Below are 20,551 nucleotides of genomic sequence, written 5' to 3'. Positions count from 1 at the left end.
ACGACAACGGAATAGAGTGAGAGGGAAATTCATATTTTCTCTCTCTGCGCATGGGCGAAATTTAAAACTCACCTCAATTTAGTCGTCTCACAACCGCGCGTGTAAAGTGTAGAGTTTTTGTCCAAGTTTGGAATCTATAATACGCGTTTATAAGGGAGCGAGAGAAAGTGCGGTCGCTTGTGTATGAAGCCGAAACTTCATAATCGAACTTGATTTTTTTTCGTTTTTATTTGAAATTATAGCAATTCCTTTGCATTCTGAGCTTCGATCCAATTTAATTTCACCTAAGAAATTTCATCCGAAATCTCCAAGCTCATGTAGCTCTCTTAGATAAACTTCTTACTGCCTTTAATGTATAAGGGTGGTTTTTTTTTATTGGATGTAACATTTTTCGTATTATGTTTACTGTTTTGAACAAATTCCACGGATCTACAATGTGTGGTTAAAATGTCAAAGAGATCCCTTAATTGGTTTATTTTATAAAAAATAAAGTTGCTAAGGGTAGTTTTCATTTCCATAAAATTAATCGCAGATTTTGACGAAAAAGTGGAAATGTTTCAATCTTGTTCAATATATTTTTCGACATTTTTCTTATCTTTGGGAAGGGGGCGTCCATATCCATATTTAGACTTACCCCCCCCCCCCCTAAATTCGTAACGTTCCTACGCGCCTGTAGTAGAGGTGACTTATTTGTTGCCAGTTTGAGCCCTTGCAGGTCCCTCTAGTCAACCCTGAAAAAAATCAGCCTGCAAATCACACGTCAAGAGAAAACGCAATAACTGTCACTCCAGTGGCAAACTAGGTGAGTTATATGCTTGTAAACCATATTACATTTAACTTTATTGCACTACGAAAGCTAAGATTATCAAAAAACAAAACTATACTATTCGAATGTCTCGTAAGTTAAAGCATTTTCATCGGTGAGAAAATATAACTTATTAATGATGTAAATCGAAGACAGGTTGAACAAAGAAGCTAGAGAGGAACAGATAAAGATTTGGTTGGAGTGCATCGTAAACCATACGGGGAAAGACATTCATTCACTTTAGTGATTAAATTATCTCTGTTTGCCGTTGCAACAACAGATCCATTTGTGCCTCAAATGAGCTTTGCCAGTTTGCCGGCAATTCTTAATTGTTTCGAGATGTTTAGAAAGGATTCGTTTTAATTTTCAGGGAATTTTATGACCAGTTTGTTTAAAAATAATTATAATATAGAATGATAATGTTATTGGTTAGACTGGTAGTGTATGAGACGTTGGGTGCAAGGTTTAAAATAAAGGTGATTTAGAGTATATTGGCATCTTTGGCCAAATCGTAGAACATTGATTTCTCATTCTTCAAGAGAGCATATGGAGAGTCGAACTCCACAATTCGGCCCTGATCGAGAACCATCACCCTATGAATATTTAAGAGACATAAAAACAGTTAATCAAATATTGGTAAGCCAGTTAAATACTAACTTGTGGTAGTCTAAGATGGTGTTTATTCTGTGCGCGATTGTGATGATGGTAGAGTTGGAAAACTCCTCCTTGATGGTCTCTTGAATGAGATCGTCGGTGTCCATGTCGACCGAGGCCGTCGCCTCGTCCAAGATAAGGATCTTGGTGTTCCTTAACAGGGCTCGAGCCAAGCAGACCAACTGACGCTGACCGACGCTCAAGTTATTACCTCCTTCGGCCACGGGGTGATCCAGTCCCTGTTCCAGTGCCGCTACGAAGGGCTTCAGATGCGAGTGTTCGAGGGCGGACCACAGTCGCTGGATCCAGGTTGAGTCTTAGCGTGCCCGAGAAGAGGACGGGCTCTTGGGGGATGATGGTCAGCCGCGAACGCAAATCGGACAAGCCCAATCTCTCCACCTCAACTCCGTCTATGACGATCTGACCGCGCACCCCCTCGATCAGACGGAAGAGCGCCAGCGTCAGCGACGACTTTCCCGCTCCTGTCCGCCCCACCACGCCCACCTTCTCTCCAGCTTCGATCCTGACATTGATGTCCTTCAAGACAAAATTCAATCCTTCTCGGTATCTCGTGCTGTAGTTATGGAATATGATTTGTCCTCGTTTAGGCCATTCAGCAGGCGGTTGAGATTCTGGTTTCTCCCACTCGGCCTCAGACTCCAAACGACAGTATTCGTCAACTCTTTCTATGGAGACGACATTTGATTCCAAGACCATAAGGCCATTGAAAAAAAATTTCAGATATTGCAAAAGCTGTGATTTAAAAAAAAAAATTAGTCTTAATTTGTAGAAAATAAATATTTGTTCCACGGGACAGAAAATCAAGCAGGGGATAGAGTGGGAGGATATTTCAAAAATATATAATATTTTCATTATACATATTTCATAATAAGAATATATTGTATATTTTTGGTCAATTATGTCCTACCCACTTTTCAGCCGTCCTGCTTCGAGTCGAGGAAAATGGATACAGAGAACTTTTCCTATTCTGTTACTGCAGTTTTGCTTAATTGCGCGTACTGATGACGAGAGCGGTACCCGTACAAAAATTTATGGCTGCATTTTGCTTTTATTTAGCTTATTCAGAATCTGCAAAATATTGCAAATATACTGGAATATTCTGGAATATACCTGAAAAAGGTTCAACTTCAGACAAAATTTAGATGAATTCCAGGGAGCACTGCAGAACATTTTAGAAGTTTTGCAGAAAAAATAGCTGGCTAACTCAGTACAGCTAATATACATACAAAATTACAAAATTTAACTACTCTAGAGTCATAAATAGCTACCTTACAGCTGGAAAACAGAGGTGAGACAGCAATTCCCGTTAGAAATCAAGTAGTTCGTGGCTCATTACAGGTATCTTCCAGTTATATTGTATGCATGTTGCAGTCAGAAATAGCTAAGTTTGTAGGATCATTGCAGGTGCATTTGAGATACTTTGTTGGATAATTGCAGGCGCGTTTCAAATACTTTGTAGGATAATTGCAGGTGCGTTTCAGATACTTTGTAGGATCATTGCAGGCACGATTCAGATACTTTGCATTGTAATTGCAGCCGCGTTTCAGATACTTTGCAGAATCATTGCAGGCGCGATTCAGATACTTTGCAGGGTCATAAAAGGCGCGTTTCAGTCACTTTGCAGGATCATTGCAGGCGTGTTTCAGATACTTTGTAGGATAATTGCAGGCGCGTTCAGATACTTTTCATGGTCATTGCGGGCGCGTTTCAGATACTTTGTAGGATAATTGCAGTTGAGTTTCAGACACTTTGCAGGATCATTGCAGGCACGATTCAGATACTTTGTAGGATCATTGCACGCGCGTTTCAGATACTTGTAGGATAATTGCAGGTGCGTTTCAGATACTTTGTAGAATCATTGCAGCCGCGACTTTGCAGAGTCATTGCAGCCGCGTTTTAGATACTTTTCAGGGTCATTGCAGCCGCGTTTCAGATACTTTGCAGGGTCATTGCTGGCGCGTTTCAGATACTTTGTAGGATAATTGCAGGCGCTTTTCAGATACTTTGTGGGATAGTTGCAGGTGCGTTTCAGATACTTTGCAGGATCATTGCAGGCGCGATTCAGATACTTTGCAGGATCATAAAAGGCGCGTTTCAGTCACTTTGCAGGATCATTGCAGGCGTGTTTCAGATACTTTTCAGGGTCATTGCAGCCGCGTTTCAGATACTTTGCAGGGTCATTGCAGGCGAGTTTCAGCTACTTTGTAGGATAATTGCAGGCGCTTCTCAGATACTTTGTAGGATAATTGCAGGTGCGTTTCAGATACTTTGCAGGATCATTGCAAGCGCGATCCAGATACTTTTCAGGGTCATTGCAGCCGCGTTTCAGATACTTTGCAGGGTCATTGCAGGCGCGTTTCAGATACTTTGCAGGGTCTTTGCGGGCGCGTTTCAGATACTTTGGAGGATAATTGCAGGTGCGTTTCAGATAATTGCAGGCGCGTTCAGATACTTTTCAGGGTCATTGCAGCCGCGTTTCAGATACTTTGCAGGGTCATTGCAGGCGCGTTTCAGATACTTTGCAGGGTCATTGCAGGCGCGTTTCAGATACTTTGCAGGGTCATTGCGGGCGCGTTTCATATACTTTGTAGGATAATTGCAGTTGAGTTTCAGACACTTTGCAGGATCATTGCAGGCACGATTCAGATACTTTGTAGGATAATTGCAGGTGCGTTTCAGATACTTTGTAGGATAATTGCAGGTGCGTTTCAGATACCTTGTTGGATAATTGCAGGCGCGTTTCAGATACTTTGCGGGATCATTGCAGGCGCGTTTCAGATGATTTGCAGGGTCATTGTGGGTTTTCTTATCAATTATTGTGAATCAGTCGCCTTATATACCCTAAATCTCCAAAAATTGTTAAAGAGGATTACGCTTGAGTTCATACGTCAACAATAGCTATGTTTAAAATGATTTTAGGAATATACTTTCTTAAAACGATTTAACTAGAACTAATGTAAATTAATGACGATTAAATTAATAAATATCAATTATATTTATTTAAATATTTAAAAATAGCCTGTAAATTGCGTCTCGACTTGGAGAGGTTTATTCTGGATTCCCAACTTGTACTCATCCCTTACAAAAATATAAATCTGCATACACGGTTTTTTATCGCTACCACGCTGTAACATGTATACATTAAGGCTACATTTTCTGCAGCTCAAAAAACGGGAAAAATTCACAGCATTTCTAGAACTGCAAAGTAACTGCCGTTTTTACATTTTCTGTTTGTTAACTGTTAACTGTCTAGCCTGGCAGAAATATGCAGCGCAATTCTGCAAACGCTATGCAAAAGTTCAAATACCAGCTGCTATTTTAAAACTGTAATTTGTCCGTTTTTATAGACATGTTACAGGTCTGCAAAAGTGATGGAAATATAGAAATCCAGCTGCTAACTTAGAACTGTAATTTGACCATTTCAATAGACATGTTACAGGTCTGCAAGAGTGATGGAAAAGTAGAAATGCAACTGTTAATTTAGATCTGTAATTTGACCATTTTTATAGACATGTTACAGGTCTGCAAAAGTGATAGAAAAGTAGAAATCCAGCTGCTAATTTAAAACTGCAATTTGACCACATTTATAGACATGTTACAGGTCTGAAAAAGTGATGGAAAAGTAGAAATCTAGCTGCTAATTTAAAACTGCAATTTGACTACATTTTTGGATATGTTACAGGTCTGCAAAAGTGATGGAAAAGTAGAAATTCAGCTGCCAATTTAAAACTGTAATTTGACCACATTTAGAGCCATACTTCAGGGATTCAAAAGTAGGACATTTTACTTGAATTGAATACCTGCAATATGTCTATAAATGTGATATAGTTACAGTTTTAAATTTTAAGATAGATTTCAACTTTTCTATCACTTTTGCAGACCTGTAACATGTCTATAAAAATGGTCAAATTACAGTTTTAAATTGGCAGCTGGATTTCTACTTTTCCATCACTTTTTCAGACTTGTAACATGTCAATAAATATGGTCAAATTACAGTTTTAAATTGGCAGTTGGAATTCTACTTTTGCATCACTTTTTCAGACTTGTAACATGTCTATAAATGTAGTCAAATTACAGTTTTAAACTAGCATCTGGTATTTCTACTTTTCCATAAGTTTTGCAAACCTGTAACATGTCTATAAATATGGTCAAATTACAGTTTTAAATTGGCAGCTGGATTTCTACTTTTCCATCACTTTTGCAGACCTGTTACATGTCTATAAATATGGTCAAATTACAGTTTTAAATTGGCAGCTGGATTTCTACTTTTCCATCACTTTTGCAGACCTGTTACATGTCTATAAATATGGTCAAATTACAGTTTTAAATTGGCAGTGGATTTCTACTTTTCCATCACATTTGCAGGCCTGTAACATGTCTATAAATGTGGTCAAGTTGCAGTTTTAAACTAGCAGCTGGTAATTCTACTTTTTCATCACTTTTGCAGACCTGTAACATGTCAATAAATATAGTCAAATTGCAGTTTTAAATTGGCTGCTGGATTTCTACTTTTCCATCACTTTTGCAGATCTGTAACATGTCTATAACTGTGGTCAAATTACAGTTTTTAACTAACATCTGTTATTTCTACTTTTGCATCGCGTTTGCAGAATCGCGCTGCATATTTCTGCCAGTAAAGACAATTAACAGTTAATAAACAGAAAATGTAGAAACGGCAGACAATTTGCAGTTCTGGAATTGCTGTGAAATTTTCGCGTTTTTCGAGCTGCAGAAAATGTAGCCTTAATGTATACATATTACAGCGTGGTAGCGATAAAAAAGAGCGTATGCAGATGAGTTACAGCTCAAAATTTTTGTACGGGTAACATAATTCCCCGAATTGTGGTGAAAGACCGAGACAAAAAATTGGTCTAATAATTAAGATGTTTTAAACTTTATAATCAAGAGTTTTAAACTTTATAATAAAGAGTTTTAAACTTTATAATAAAGAGTTTTAAACTTTATAATCAAGAGTTTTAAACTTTATAATAAAGAGTTTTAAACTTTATAATAAAGAGTTTTAAACTTTATAATCAAGAGTTTTATACTTTTTAAGCAAGAGTTTTCATTCTTTTAGAGTTCGTCCGCTCGTTAAATACAAGTTATTCTTTGCGTTCCCTTCCAATTAATGCTCTTACCTTATCGGCATTAGCCAGGATCAGTCCAACAAAATCAGCTGACAGAGTCCCTTTGCTCAAAACTATAAAAATTGCGGTGCAAAACATCAAGCAATTGCCTAAGATATTGTAGCGTACTGTCAGCCATCTGGAACGAAATTACATTTTATTGAACGAGTAACGACGTGGAGCTCTGGCTTGCTTAGTATCCACATCGCTTTTCAAACCAAAGGTAAAAATTTACTTTTGATGCTGAATAGGCTATCGCTTCAAAGCGAAACAAACGCGATTGAAACCAGGCTTTAACCTTTAATGACGCAATTATACAACATTCAGTGAATCAGATACCTTTGCGCTATGTTCATCATGTAGTTAGCGGCAACGCTTTCGTCGAGGAGTTTCAGGAAATGTCCTTCAAAATTCTCTCCGGCGTCACACGCCCTGATGACAGTGCTGCCAGCCACTGAACCTCCCACATGCGAAAACAGGAAGGAATTTCTCAAGCTTGTTATCCGCTTGAATTGACGATTGCTTGACATCAAGAAACGCTGCAAAAGATGTGGAAAAATCTTCAGTTTTAGAAGTTAATCCCGCAGGAGTGGTTGCATGCTTGACGTGGGTAAAACGTTCATGCTTTCTACACTATATGCAATAAATTAAATTTGTGCGAAACACTTTAAGCGGTTCAATATTTCAAAGACATGCAGTTATTTTAATTTCGCGGGGAAAGTGCTAGGTGGAGAAGTCTCAGTTATGACAATCGTGACGCCGAGACCACGTTTCCTTCGCCTAATAAATCTTTCTAAAAGTCGTAAAATTCTCCATATGTTCAATAGTCTTGCAACCAACCCCCAGATTATAAAAGATCCGAAAGCGACTACCTCTCATTCGATACTAATTCCGTGTTTAAACACGACATTAAACAATGTAGAGTCATCTATATAAATCAAAGTCCTGACTGACTGACAGACTGACTGATAATCATCGCCCAGCCCAAACCGCTGGCCCCAGAAGGCTCAAAATTTGCAGGAACGTTACTCATAAGTGGTAGGCGCGTACTAAGAAAGATTTTTTCTAATCCGCCGCCATCTTAAAAAATGGCGCGTAGAAATATAAAAAAATCTTCTCTATGCAACCAAGTCCGCGCGTTTCAACCGATTTCGCAAATATTTAGTATACTGGTTTCCTTTAACCTATAGACGGGTTGAATGGTCTTTCGGGTTCGATTTTTTGCCATCTTTTTAAATGGCGGCCAGAAATTTAAAAACCCTTCTTTCTGGAGTAATATCCGCGTGAAAAGTAATAAAAAATGCACCCTAGGGGCTGATGGGCTCTTAGGGTGCTAGAAAAATTTTAGTCATCAGTAAAATCTACCCATTCTTTTATATCATTTTGATGGAAGTTCTTATTACACGCGAGCGACGCCGCAGGTAACAGCTAGTACCATATAATCACTTATGAATGAAGACAAAAATACAGTTCCTACCTGGAGGATAAGGTATCCAACGAGCAGAATGATGCAGGGGATTATGAATAATGGTAAATATATTGCGATTCCTAATGGGAAAACTACTAAATATATCAATCCCCAATTGGTATTTCTCATCACTTCGGGTAATTGCTGATCGAGGGCGTCGATATCTTGAGAGAAACGATTGAGTATCCTTCCAACGGGAGTCGTGTCGAAAAAGGACATGGGAAAGCGAGATACGCTGTCGAGCATTTTCCCAAGTAGACAGTTCGCCGCTCGTAGACAGTGAAAATCATTGACGATTACGTTGATAAATGCCAAAATGGATTGGCTTAGACCAAGAACTAATAAGACTACTATACGGGTTGCCTTTAGATCTGGGTTTGCTTTAAAATCTTCCTTGGAGTCGGCGCACCACAGAGACAGCCAATACAGTGACGCGAAATTAAAAACTATAGCTCCGGTGATTATTGCTTGGAGGACTGCGAACCATGTTATACCATAGGCTTTAAAATATTGTTTGTATTGCGATACGGATATCTGCAAATGCGCAATAACATTATCACGAGAAAAAATATGTGTAGGCAAAATTACTTTGCAAGAAGAAATGGCCAAACTCTCCTCGTTTATTATAGAGTACATACGTTTCCTTCTTTGAGCGTCTCTTTAGTCATGAGTTTTGACCCATCTTCCGAGACTTTCCCATGGGATGCAAGATGAAATCTCTCAGCTTTGATATTTAACACCCTACAATAATTTCATTATCAAAATTAATAAATACTCTCTTTGTAGACAAATATAGGAAATGCAAAAGGTGAGTATAGGAAATTGCCTAAAGTAAAATATTTTCAAATTTTCACTTTTGGAAACACGATCATAATACATTGATTATTAGTTTTTTTACCAAAACTACTTCAGTAAAATATTTTATCATGAAACATGTGCGTCATTTTAAAAATGATACGCATGTACACTTTATTCTCTATCAAAATTTACAATTAATTTTGAGTATTCGCCCCTATAAGAAGAATAAACTGGACCGAAAATCGTTGAAAGCTGATTATAAGCACGACGACCCAAGGGCTCGTAAAAGCAGCCATATCGTACCCTACTGTACTGGCGTACTTAAAATTTATGTGAATAACCCCTCAATGCGCTACTTTTAACTGTGCTAAAAAGATTACCCGTATCCTTACCTCAATAAATTTATTTATGTTATAGTAGGTGATTTCGCAAATTCGGGCTGGTCACGTGCAACTGTTTTTCGAGACGTCACACAAAGTCCTACTACAGTAAAAAAATTTATTTCGGTCGACCGTATTTCTAGAGGGTGATTGTCAAGTGTCGTCTACAACAATTAGACAGGCCATGCTACAAGGCCTATAAACATGTTTACTCTTCATTAATTTGGTTACGAAATAAATATAAATATCATAATTGTTAAACAGGAAACAAACCATCTAGCTGTTAAAGCTTTCAATAATTCAACTGTAACATTTAAACAAGCAGACAGTTAATCCTTTGACTTTAGTCTTGAAAATATAACCCTAAATGATGTTTTCCCTGCAATAAACCTATGACGTCGTAGTGACATTGCACAAATACTAAAACAAGCTGGCACGTCCTGAGGTAGTTTGCGAAATCACCTATCGTAATAGTGCGGCACAAGGAGAAATTTTGAGTGAGTAGCCCCTCTATGCGCTACCCTTAACATTGCTAAAATGATTACCCGTAAGACCATTCTATAAACAACAATGCTAAAATGTGTACACACAAGTAACCCTTAATATCAGAACAGAAAGTTTTAGTGATTACCCCTCGATGATCGAGATACCTCTAACAGTGCTAAAATGATTACGTACTTATCACTCGATTAATACACGTACAGAAAGTTTTAGTTTACAACATTGACTTATGCCGAAGCATACTTTTAGCATCTTACAAATTTCTAACATGAACTTATGGCCAGAAGCGTTTGAAAGAGAAAGAATTCGGTAAAACACCCAATAATTGTAATATCCCGGTTGCCTTAGGACCATTCTAAAAATAACATCAGTATGCACTTGCTTTTGCTTTTAAAATTTCCTTCGATTTCTTTGAATGTTGAAATAGGGGATAGGGGAGCGTGATTGAAAGCGTAAAATCCTTATTGACGACGGGTGACAGAGAATTTAAAGGGAGTAGGAAATCTCCCATTTTAATTAAGGCAATAAAATAATGCTCTCCCTCGCTTTAAGTATATCGAGCAAACGTAAAACTCAATTCACAATGCTTAACCATAATTAGAGTATAATCCTCTTCCTCTTAAAATACACGAAAGGAAAATATCACCCCACCTCAATTCTCTCCCATTCACTCTCCCTTCAATGACGAACGAAAAAATTTATACTGTCAAAAGCGGTATTCTGACACTACTACTACGACGCCGCTCCTCCGCCCCCACCGACAAAAACAGGGCAGGTCAAACTAAGACCCACTTCGTAGATGTTCATCATACCGTCTGAAGTGTAATTCAGGGTCAATTTAGATAAGTCCGCTCTTATATACAGCATTTATGAGAGAATTATCAATAGGCGTTTCCATATCCCGTCGGGCTTTACCTTGGGTGAGCTGCACAAGCTGATAGATACAGGGTGAGAGACAAATTCTACAGTGGAAACCTAGCGCTTGCCGCTCTTCTTACAATACAGCCCCCATATTTCAACTTGAAATAATCAATTCAAGAAATTTAAATATAGGGCTATCTCTACTAAGAGTACACGTCACACGGCGGCAGTCCGTAAAGAAATTCGCTCGGTTATTTTACACAGTACATGGCTAACTTCCACGACTTAACGTTTTTCGCTTTTCTACTACGTAGCGGCTGTAGAAGCTGTAGATATAACTCGAAATCTACTCACGAGTGTTCTTCTTTATTCTCGTGGGTCATGTGTTGTTTGAAATAATCTCTGGCCATTCCCTGACGACACATGATTTCGTCATAGCTTCCCCTCTCGACGATTCGTCCGTTGTTCATGAAGAAAATCTCGTCCACTTCTCGGATGCAGCTCAAGTTGTGCGTCACCAAAACTCTCGTCTGTAACAAATTGAATTGCTATTTGTCGAGCGAGCAACGAACTACCAAACCGAAGCAATTTTCAAAAGCAAGCGACGCAAAAGATTTATATATAGCTTGAGAATTATAGCATCAATATTTGACATTACGGAAGGGTGTCAGGTCATATGTAGAAGGCCTACCGGCTCTGTAGAATTTTCATCACTTTGAGAGCTGCTTTTATTTAAGTTGGACGTATTTAAATCAAAATCTATTCACCATATGTATACACGAGATGTAAGCTGAAATTTATTTCACAGTCAAGATATAAAATCTTTTCCGGGATGCCATATTCAACTACTACCAGCATTTAAACTCTTCAATGGTCGCTTAACGTTTTCATTATTTACTTTTTTTCGAAGAAATCCCTTCGGTCCGATGACTTCGTTGAAGAGATGTTTGGCCACATGTGAGTCAACCGCCCCCAACGGGTCATCAAAGAGATAAACATCGTCATCACGATAAATTGCTCTGGCCACGTTGACCCTTTGCTTCTGACCACCACTCAAGTTGATACCCTATCATGGAAAATTAGTAATCGAACACATTATTACTAACCAATGCAGCGCATTATGTTTTTTATATATTTTCGATAAAGTTTTCCCAAAAGAAGGCCACGCTTATATACACTGCTCTCTTAAGCCGTTAGTGACTTGGCGGCGCCACTAGGGAAACAAAAAGATCTCTTGTATTTTTGGCGCCCAATTTCTTTTAGGAAGCGGCAAGAGACGTTCAACCAAAGACCTAATGATGGACACTTAACGAAGAAGATTATCTTCTTATGATATTACGTACTCTTTCTCCGATCTCCGTTTCGTCGTCAGTGGGTAGCTGGTCGAGGTCCGGTTGTAGGGCGCATGCGCGTATGACGTTGTCGTATCTTTCCTGGTCCATTTCGTCGACGAAGAGTATATTCTGTCTGAGTGAGGCGTTCTGTATCCAGGGTTGTTGAGTGACGTATCCCACTCTCCCGGCCACTCTCACCTCACCCTCCACCTTCTGCATCTCGGAAAGCAGAGAGGACAAGAGCGAAGACTTGCCACAACCCACCGGACCCACCACAGCCACCAACGAGCCGCTGGGCACTTTCAAATTGATGTCCTGAAGTGACGCCGCTGCTTCTTCTTCCAGGTTCCACTGAAACGTTCCCTTCTCAATCTCAATTGCTGAAATGTTCATAGAAATAAATTAATATTAACATTGGTGAAAATTGAACAATTGTTAGGTTAAGAAAATGTGGAAAGAATTTCTAAATTTCGGGATTTCCTATTTAAGAACGATATATAGATTGGCTTCTATTGAAATGAAATTTTTAAAGGAGCTTTAAGTCATCAGCTTGCGTAGGAATAACTGCCGGAAAAAGTAAGCGACCTTTCTCGTTCTTTCTGCAGCACAAAATGCTTTGTTTCCCCACGACTCAACAAGTTTGCAATTCTAAAAACCGACACGTGTAAAGGATTTAGTGAATTTGTGTCGTTTTTAGATGCTTTAACTGAAGAGAAGCTCAATATGACAATCCTGTAGTTTCCCTTTTTAATCTTAATTGCCGAGATTTATATTGATATAAATTGTTCAAAATTGATCAATTGCAAGTTGAAAAATATCTGGAAACAATATAAAAGAACTTCAAGCTTTCCTCTTTTAGAACGTAACGTTGATTGAATTATTTTAGAATTTATTATGGTGCTTAGCCGGAATTCCTTTTGACCCGCGGGATAAAGTTACAATTTTAATAAACATTATTATAAGAGGATTTTTTCTGTTTATAACATTGCTCTGTATTGGTGGGTTGAGATCAGGAGAGAATCCCTCAATTTTCTCTCCGTTCTCAAGTTCGTACTTTTACCTTTTACCAAAAAATTATTTTGAGATTAAATTCACCTGCTTGGGTAGGAATAGCTGCCGAATAGAGCAGTGCTCACTGGATATAGTAAGTGACCCATCTCATTTTTTCAATTAAATGATAAAATTACATACCATATTGGGCGTCACTAGCCATCTGCTCCACGTAATGCTGGGTTTCCGCGCGACTCAACAAGTTTGCAATTCTCCTTACCGAGACGTGTGTCTGTAAGGAATTACTTTGAGAATCTGCTACATTTTGATATGTTTTAACTAAATGGAAGGTCATAGTGACCATCTTCTACCATTCTTTTTCAAAAATCAATAACTCTTTGTTGGGAAAATATTTTGTTCTTAATGTTTTAAAACAAGAAATTAGTTTCGGTTATGTAATGATGCCAACTATAATTTAAAAACTTCGTTTTACGGAAAGACGATGACAATCGAATGATACATAATATCAAAAGTATACAAATTAAAACCAAAAGTCTCGTTCAAGCAGGCGACAGGGTGCCAGGTCATACCCGTTTCCATAATTTCTAATGCCCTTTTGAGCCGTCCTACTTCAAGTCAGAGGAATTGGAAACATTCACGAGAGCTACGCCTAGGCCAATTTAATATAATCTAATAATCACCGGTTTCCATTTATTTAGAGTTCGTTGGTTGTTAAATAAAATTTAATAGCCTCAGTTTTTTATATATTTCTTTCTTTCTTGAGTTGGATTGAATTATTAAAAATAACGTAACTAAAACTGTCTGTGATTCGGTGAAAGCTCGATTTGTATTGGCATCTACAATAATTAGGTGGCAACCACATACGAATGTGGTGAACCGAAACGTTTAGTTATATATACTTATGATAATATTCAAAATTATGTACCAAAACACAACAAATAATGCAGTTTTTTCAAAAATCCAGACCCTTACAAATCTTTCATTACTGGAAAACGTTTCATATACAGGGTGTATCTGAAATGGACGTAGGAGCGGCAGTATTTGGGTTCCTGGGGCCAATATAAGGCGAAACTGTGGTGTGACATTTTGTCGTACGCCAATCCTTTTGGAAGTTACTTGAACCTAAAACTTGTTAGTTTGCATAAATCACAGCATGTTGACTTCGTCTAAAACAGTAGGAATTAAGTTCAAGATAGGATAATTATTGCAAATTAGTGGTTGCCATCTAAACCAAGAAAAGCCTCATTGCCATAGAGTTTATAGTCAATTTTTAAGGAGTAGAAAGTTGTACAGTTGGTGACTCATAACGAACATCATTGTAAAACAACATGTTACGATTAGTTTGTTGAAACAACTGACCGATACTAACGGGAAACTGACAGCGATAAGAAGCGGAAACTAATAAGGAACACCGACATTTTGCTTCATTCTTCAAACAATCGAAAGATTGCAAAAGCGTTCATTTTGGTTTTCCGGCGACGTCTTGTTTCCATTAAATTAGCAAATTATTTTTTACATGCTTTAAAACACTTTGAACCTTTAAAAGAAGAACCTTTTTTACCGTTTTTATTGGCAATTTTCATAGAATAATTCTAAGGAGTAAGAATGTACATTTCCTTATGGGTATATTACATTGCACGTAGGTCTCCTGTCGTTCTCAACGCTGGCAGATTGCTGCCAGTTAGTTAACGTCATTAGTCTAAAGTTTTTAGGGTGGTCTGCAAATTTACTAAGGTTTAATCGTTTATTAATTTATTTGCGAAGTTTTTTCTTAACCCTCCACTTTTGGTTTTTTTCTCGAATTTTCTTTACTTTTATTTGCGGTCATCCGTTCGGTTCCGAGGTTAAGAACGAAAATTTCTTCTTAAAATTTTTCTCTGCTATTACTTTTGGTGGTACCTCGTAATCAGTGTAGGCCTATCACGAGCCTTTCAACCCTTTCTTGAACAAGTTAGTAGTGTGTGACCTTGAGAAGGAATACTAGGTTTCATGAAGAGCACTCCTAAGTACGCTATTCAACATAGCGTACCTAATTTGTTACGGGTGAAGTTTCGGGTGAGGCCCCAAGAAAAACGCCATTATTCCCTCACTGTAATTTTTTTGGAGAAAGGAATGTTCTCTTTTTTGGTCACTTTGAACCATAATAAATTTTATTTTATTTTCAACATTTAGGTTTCTTCATTATTTGTTGATTTTTATAAGGACTAAATTTTACAAATTAATGTTTAAAATTTAATCCTTAACAGGCGTTGCCCAACATCTCATCCCAAACATTCGCCCACTAACATTTATTCACGAATACTGATTTCGATAAGTTGCAACATTAACCTAATCTTTAAACTAAATGCAACCTTTCGATTGTTTGAAGAATGAAGCAAAATGTCTGTGTTCCTTATTAGTTTGCGCTACTTATCGCTGTGAGTTTCCCGTTAGTATCGGTCAGTTGTTTCAACACACTAAATCGTAACATGTTGTTTTACATTGATGTTCTTTATGAGGACTTCACCAACTGTACAACTTTCTACCCCTTAAAAATTGATTATAAACTCTATGGCTATGAGGCTTTTTTGTTTTAGCTGGCGACCACTAATTTGCAATAATCATCCTATCTTGAACTTAATTCCTACTGTTTTAGACGAAGTCAACATGCTGTGATTTGTGCAAACTAGCAAGTGTTAGGTTCAAGTAACTTCCAAATGGGTTGGCGTACGACCAAATGTCATACGACAGTTTCGCCTTATATTGGCCCCAGGAACCCAAATACTTTCGCTCCTACGTCCATTTCAGATACACCCTGTATTTAGTAGAAAAAAAAATGGTAGTAGATTTTAATTTTGACCCTTAATGACACTGTTCTTACCAAAACTAGGGCATTTACCAAACCCGGAAAAGTAAGCATTGTCGTTGCTAATAATCGAACCAACTGAAACGTGACGAAAGCTTTCCTCGAGGTTAGAACGTTATCGTTGTCAATTAATACGTATATGGCGAAACACGGTGTAGTAATCTAAATTTTAAGAAACAACATGATTTGTAGGAACTTAAAATCAATATGGACGTGAAAGACTGTGCAAGCTCTGAAGATAAATAGTTAAACAGAAAGAGCAACTTCAACCCGTGTTTTTATTTCATCGTTGAAATGTGGCTTTGTGGCCATTCTTGAATCTGGTGAATTCGTAGAGATTTCAGGGATATTTGTCTTTTTAATTCGAGTGAGAACGCATGGACGAGAAACAGATACGGAGCTGAAATATCAGCACGTCTCCCCCCGGATCGATAATAACATAAGTGGATCATCCCATGGAAGAAGAAGGGTGTATGGAAGGGTCCTATAGTGTTAAAGAGAGCGCGTTGAAAAATCGTAACTTCCCCCTTTTCATCCACTCCTTCCCGAGTTTATCACCAACGTTGAAAGCTTCTGCGCAGTAGTAGAGGCGGTAGAGAGCGGATCTAAACAGTGTATCACTCTCTCTGTACGCGCAAGGAGGTGGCATGCACGCCAATATTGCGCAGAGCAGTAATCGAGTTACAGCTAGTGCCGAGATGAGAGGAGAGTTTTACCACGTGACCCTACATTTCGCGTAGCCGTCTGCCTATTCACCTCACCATTCCATTACACCCTTCTTCTTCCATGATCATACTACAGCTCCCTACAGGACGATATAACATCGTTGGGCATCAGCATTTTCTCCCAGCAATGAAGGGAAAAGGGTATATGCGAAACGTAGCGGCGAATTTATGAACTAAACCAGAGGAATGATTTTGGCACGAAATAAATTTTAAGTGAGGCAAGCAAGCGGAAGCAATTGGTAGCCAATGAGGGAAGGTTTGAGAGAGTAGAGCGTTTATGGAAGAAATTGTTCCGTACTTGCTGCTGGATTGTGAGGATGATAGTAGTATTTTACCTTCTTTTTTTTGGATTTTAAAATAAATTGCGCTCTACATGTTCTTTCGCTTTTCTAAACGCCTGTGTTAAAACGGAAATTCATTTCAATTCAAATGATCAAAATATCCTTCATCATTCTAAAACATTGTTAATACATCTTAATACAGCACTGAGTTTTCAATGGTTTAAAGGTTTTTATAGGGGGTAGTTGAACCAATTAAAGGTAATAAGAAGCTCAGCGTCGACATAGAAGTTTGTTTTTATTTTTAAGTGTGACAAATTTTTGCAATACTTTCTAACACGATAAAGTTTAGACTTCACACTAATCACGACACTGACGGCGGTCTGACAACCATTACCCTCAACCGGAACTTCCGAAGTTAACGTAACTCCGGATCCGGGTTGATGGACAAAATAAATTTGTAAAACTGAGCTATAGATGGTGGGCTCGGATGTCTTGGAAGAAACCGCTGTTTACAATATCATAACCTACATCCAGTACTTATAGGGAGCTGTAATATGATCCACTTATGATAATAATAATCTACTTGTAATTTTTTTTTACGTCCGTACCCAAACCGGTATGAGAGCAAATATAAATATATTTATTCCTTCGAAGAGGGTTTGTTTCTTCATGAGTGCAATTTCTTTTTTCCTGATGTCAAGAACGATTCTGTGGAATGATCTTTCCCAGGCGTACAACTTCAAGACACGGATCCCGTTCAAGATTTCGCTCATAACTTTCATTCTGTTGTCCTTCAGCTTCATCAACTCAGTCTAGTAAACGAGACAATTAAACGATTCATAGAAACTGTGCCGGTCGTGATATATAGTAGTAGTTTTTTTACTGGAGATTAATTTATGCGAATGGTTCCCATAACGGTTGGATAAAAATTTACCTGCAATTCTTTGTATTTCTTGGTGCTGAGATAGTTCAGTGGAAGAAGAAATACAATAGGCACGATTCCAGCAAAAGCTGCATAGCCCAGTTCTTGATAGAAGAAGCCGAAGCACAGTACTAATTGTACAGGGACTGACCACAAGAGACCTAGTTGCGGCGACAGAATTTGGAATCTGCTCGTGTCGACGTACATCGTGTTCAGTATTTCGCCCATTGTCAGGTCACGTCGATCGCTGCTCGTCAGGCGAAATGTCTGCTTCGGCGAATCTCATTAATGAACTAGCGTTCCACTATCACGATAACACAGGCTTACTTTTTTGTACAGAACGCACATGGTGGCGGATTTGAGTCTCAGTCCTAGTTTGGTGTGGAAAATGGCGCTGCCTTCTTGCAACAAAGATTGCGTAATACCGGCCAAACCGTAAAGGCAAACGTAGAAAATCTCGTTCCACAAAGGATCTTCGCTCGTCGAATAATCAATAATGGAACTGAAAACATAAGTTTTTAAGCTGATTAACTCGGTCGCAAAGTTTACTTAATTGACAGCAGGGTGAAAACCGCTTGCTATCTAAACGTCAGAATCAGTTATAAAGAATATTCATAGGAATGAAATATTCAGAAAGCTGATCTACCGAAACAAACATTATCATTGCTAATGTGTTGGATTCTTCTCTAAGCTTCAGTACGAGCAAAAAACCAACTGACAGCAACAAAGTAACTTAATTTCCCGTTTTAAGTGAATCTCCATCTTTCTATTTGAATTTAATATTATATTTTTGATTTACCAAAAATAAAAACATTAACGTTATGAACTTATGACGTTTCTGAAATGGCTGAAAATGTGAAATTCTTTACCCTGTCAAAAGGGCTGGACAGATAGACACTACGTCGGACAGAACTTGAAAGACCACTCCAGCTATCAAGCAAGGCCCAACAGTCCTCAACAAGGGGCAACTGATTGATTTGCTTGGATTTTTGGTTCTGCTTCTTTCCTCCGAAAATCTTTTCATTTCCATTTCATTGCCGTCACTTTTGGTCTCATCTTGGGTCTTCCAGTGTTTTTCGAAAATGTGCGAGACAGTCAGTGCTCGCTCCGCGTAATTCAAGTCGTACACGTCCGATGGCTCAAGGTTTTTCTTCCAACCTTTCCACAGGGCGCTATAGTTGAAAAGAAGCACTTGAAAGTTAGAATTAAAATAAAATTTTCTGAGCTTTAATGACTTCTTCAAGTAAGGGCAGTACATAAGAACGCAAGAACAGGACCAGATTTACCTGGTAAGCCATGAGTGAACCACACGTGAACAAAACGATGCATCATCTTCAGTTGATTTCTTGAAAAAAATCGTAAAAAAATACAATACATATACCACTTATAATAAACTTGCATACATGTAGTGTTACCATTTTGACTTCGATTGCGTGTGTATGTTCTTTGTAGTGCGGAGAGGTGTCACTCAGTGTGTGTAATACGAGGGTAACTACTACTAAAGGGTAAACTACCGACTGAATTACCAACTCGAAATAATCATCTTTGTCTTTCTGAAATATATCTTGTTTTTATTTTGCCGTAATATTATTATCAAATGTAAAAGAATCCTGGACTTACTTGTAAATAGTATTTCATGATGGTGGATCTCAGCGTGATAGTTTGCGTTAGTGTTAAGAGGAACCAAAACATTGTCAGGATTCCGGACAACACTATGCCACCCCCTCTACCGTAAATAATTAGGAATAACGCCAAGACCTGCAACAAGCGACTTCAGTTTATACCATCAAAATGTTATGGATTTTTTTTTAAATTGTCTTACGTAAGTTCCAAATTGAAGGACGACTGCCAAATTGTCCACGACTTGAAAATCACTGTAGTATATTTGTTTTCCAAATTTTGAGACGCTAATTGCTGCCAGTAACAAAGTCAAGAGCTGAAAACACAAAGCAAAAGTAACATTTACTTTTTAAGTATTACAGTGGCAAGAACGCCTGCATCCTGCTACGTCAGACGTACAATGCGTACTTGCATGAGTAATGATGCTTCGCGCTCGTTTGGTGTCAGTGGACTTACACTTTTCGTAATGGAAAGATGAGAAAAAAGAAAGCTTCGCCGCTCCGCCTTGGCAATCAACGCGATTTCCAATGGAAGGAACAACCAGAGTATCGCGCATGGCACCCAGACCAGAATGGTCTTTTGAAAACATGGAGTAAAGTCTGGATCATTTGAGTTCCATGTCAAATTATCGTCCTATTGATTATAATTACAGAGTTCATAATTAAAACGCAAACATTAACAATTAATGTTTTCAGAACCTTGGTAAAATAATAAACACGTAACATACCCAAAATGGAGAATTGCAAAAGTCATCCAATACGAAGGAACCCATTTGAGGATGAATAACACTAACTTTGAGCAATTTTAAACCGGTTAGTTGCTGTGATGATATCGGGCGTCTATCTAATCCTTCCAACGTTTTCGAGTAAAATTTTGTGGTGATGTTTTAAAACAGTACATTAAAAGACCTTGCTCAAGTCTCACTAGCAAAACACAAGTGGATTTCTGAACGAATTCGTCTACACTGGAGCTGAATAACAAACTGCCAGATAAAATCGTTCTTTTAGGAACTGTACATTTTTTCCATATTAATAGCAGAAGTCCATTAAATTAGCCAAGGAAGTAAACAATTACAAAAGCTGGTATAGCGTACGTCTCTGCTGGGGTAAGAACTCCTTCTAACTCTATGGATAGGGGGCTAAATTTCCCCCCTTTCCTAACACTGTTAGAAACCTCGAGCTCCTCTCTAGGAAGTCTTT

At 38.2% G+C, this 20,551-nt stretch overlaps 1 pseudogene; it reads right to left on the bottom strand.

Annotated features, from left to right (window-relative positions):
• Window positions 1–815: 815 nt before the first annotated feature.
• Window positions 816–20,551, bottom strand: LOC149620780 (ATP-binding cassette sub-family C member 1-like; annotated as a pseudogene).

This window comes from Phalangium opilio, unplaced genomic scaffold, assembly GCF_054372755.1.
Source record: "Phalangium opilio isolate 3A_F unplaced genomic scaffold, DU_Popi_V2 ptg000209l_1, whole genome shotgun sequence".
Lineage (NCBI taxonomy): Eukaryota > Metazoa > Arthropoda > Arachnida > Opiliones > Phalangiidae > Phalangium > Phalangium opilio.
Note: the sequence above shows the minus strand (reverse complement) of the source record. Positions and strands in the feature narration are given on the sequence as shown.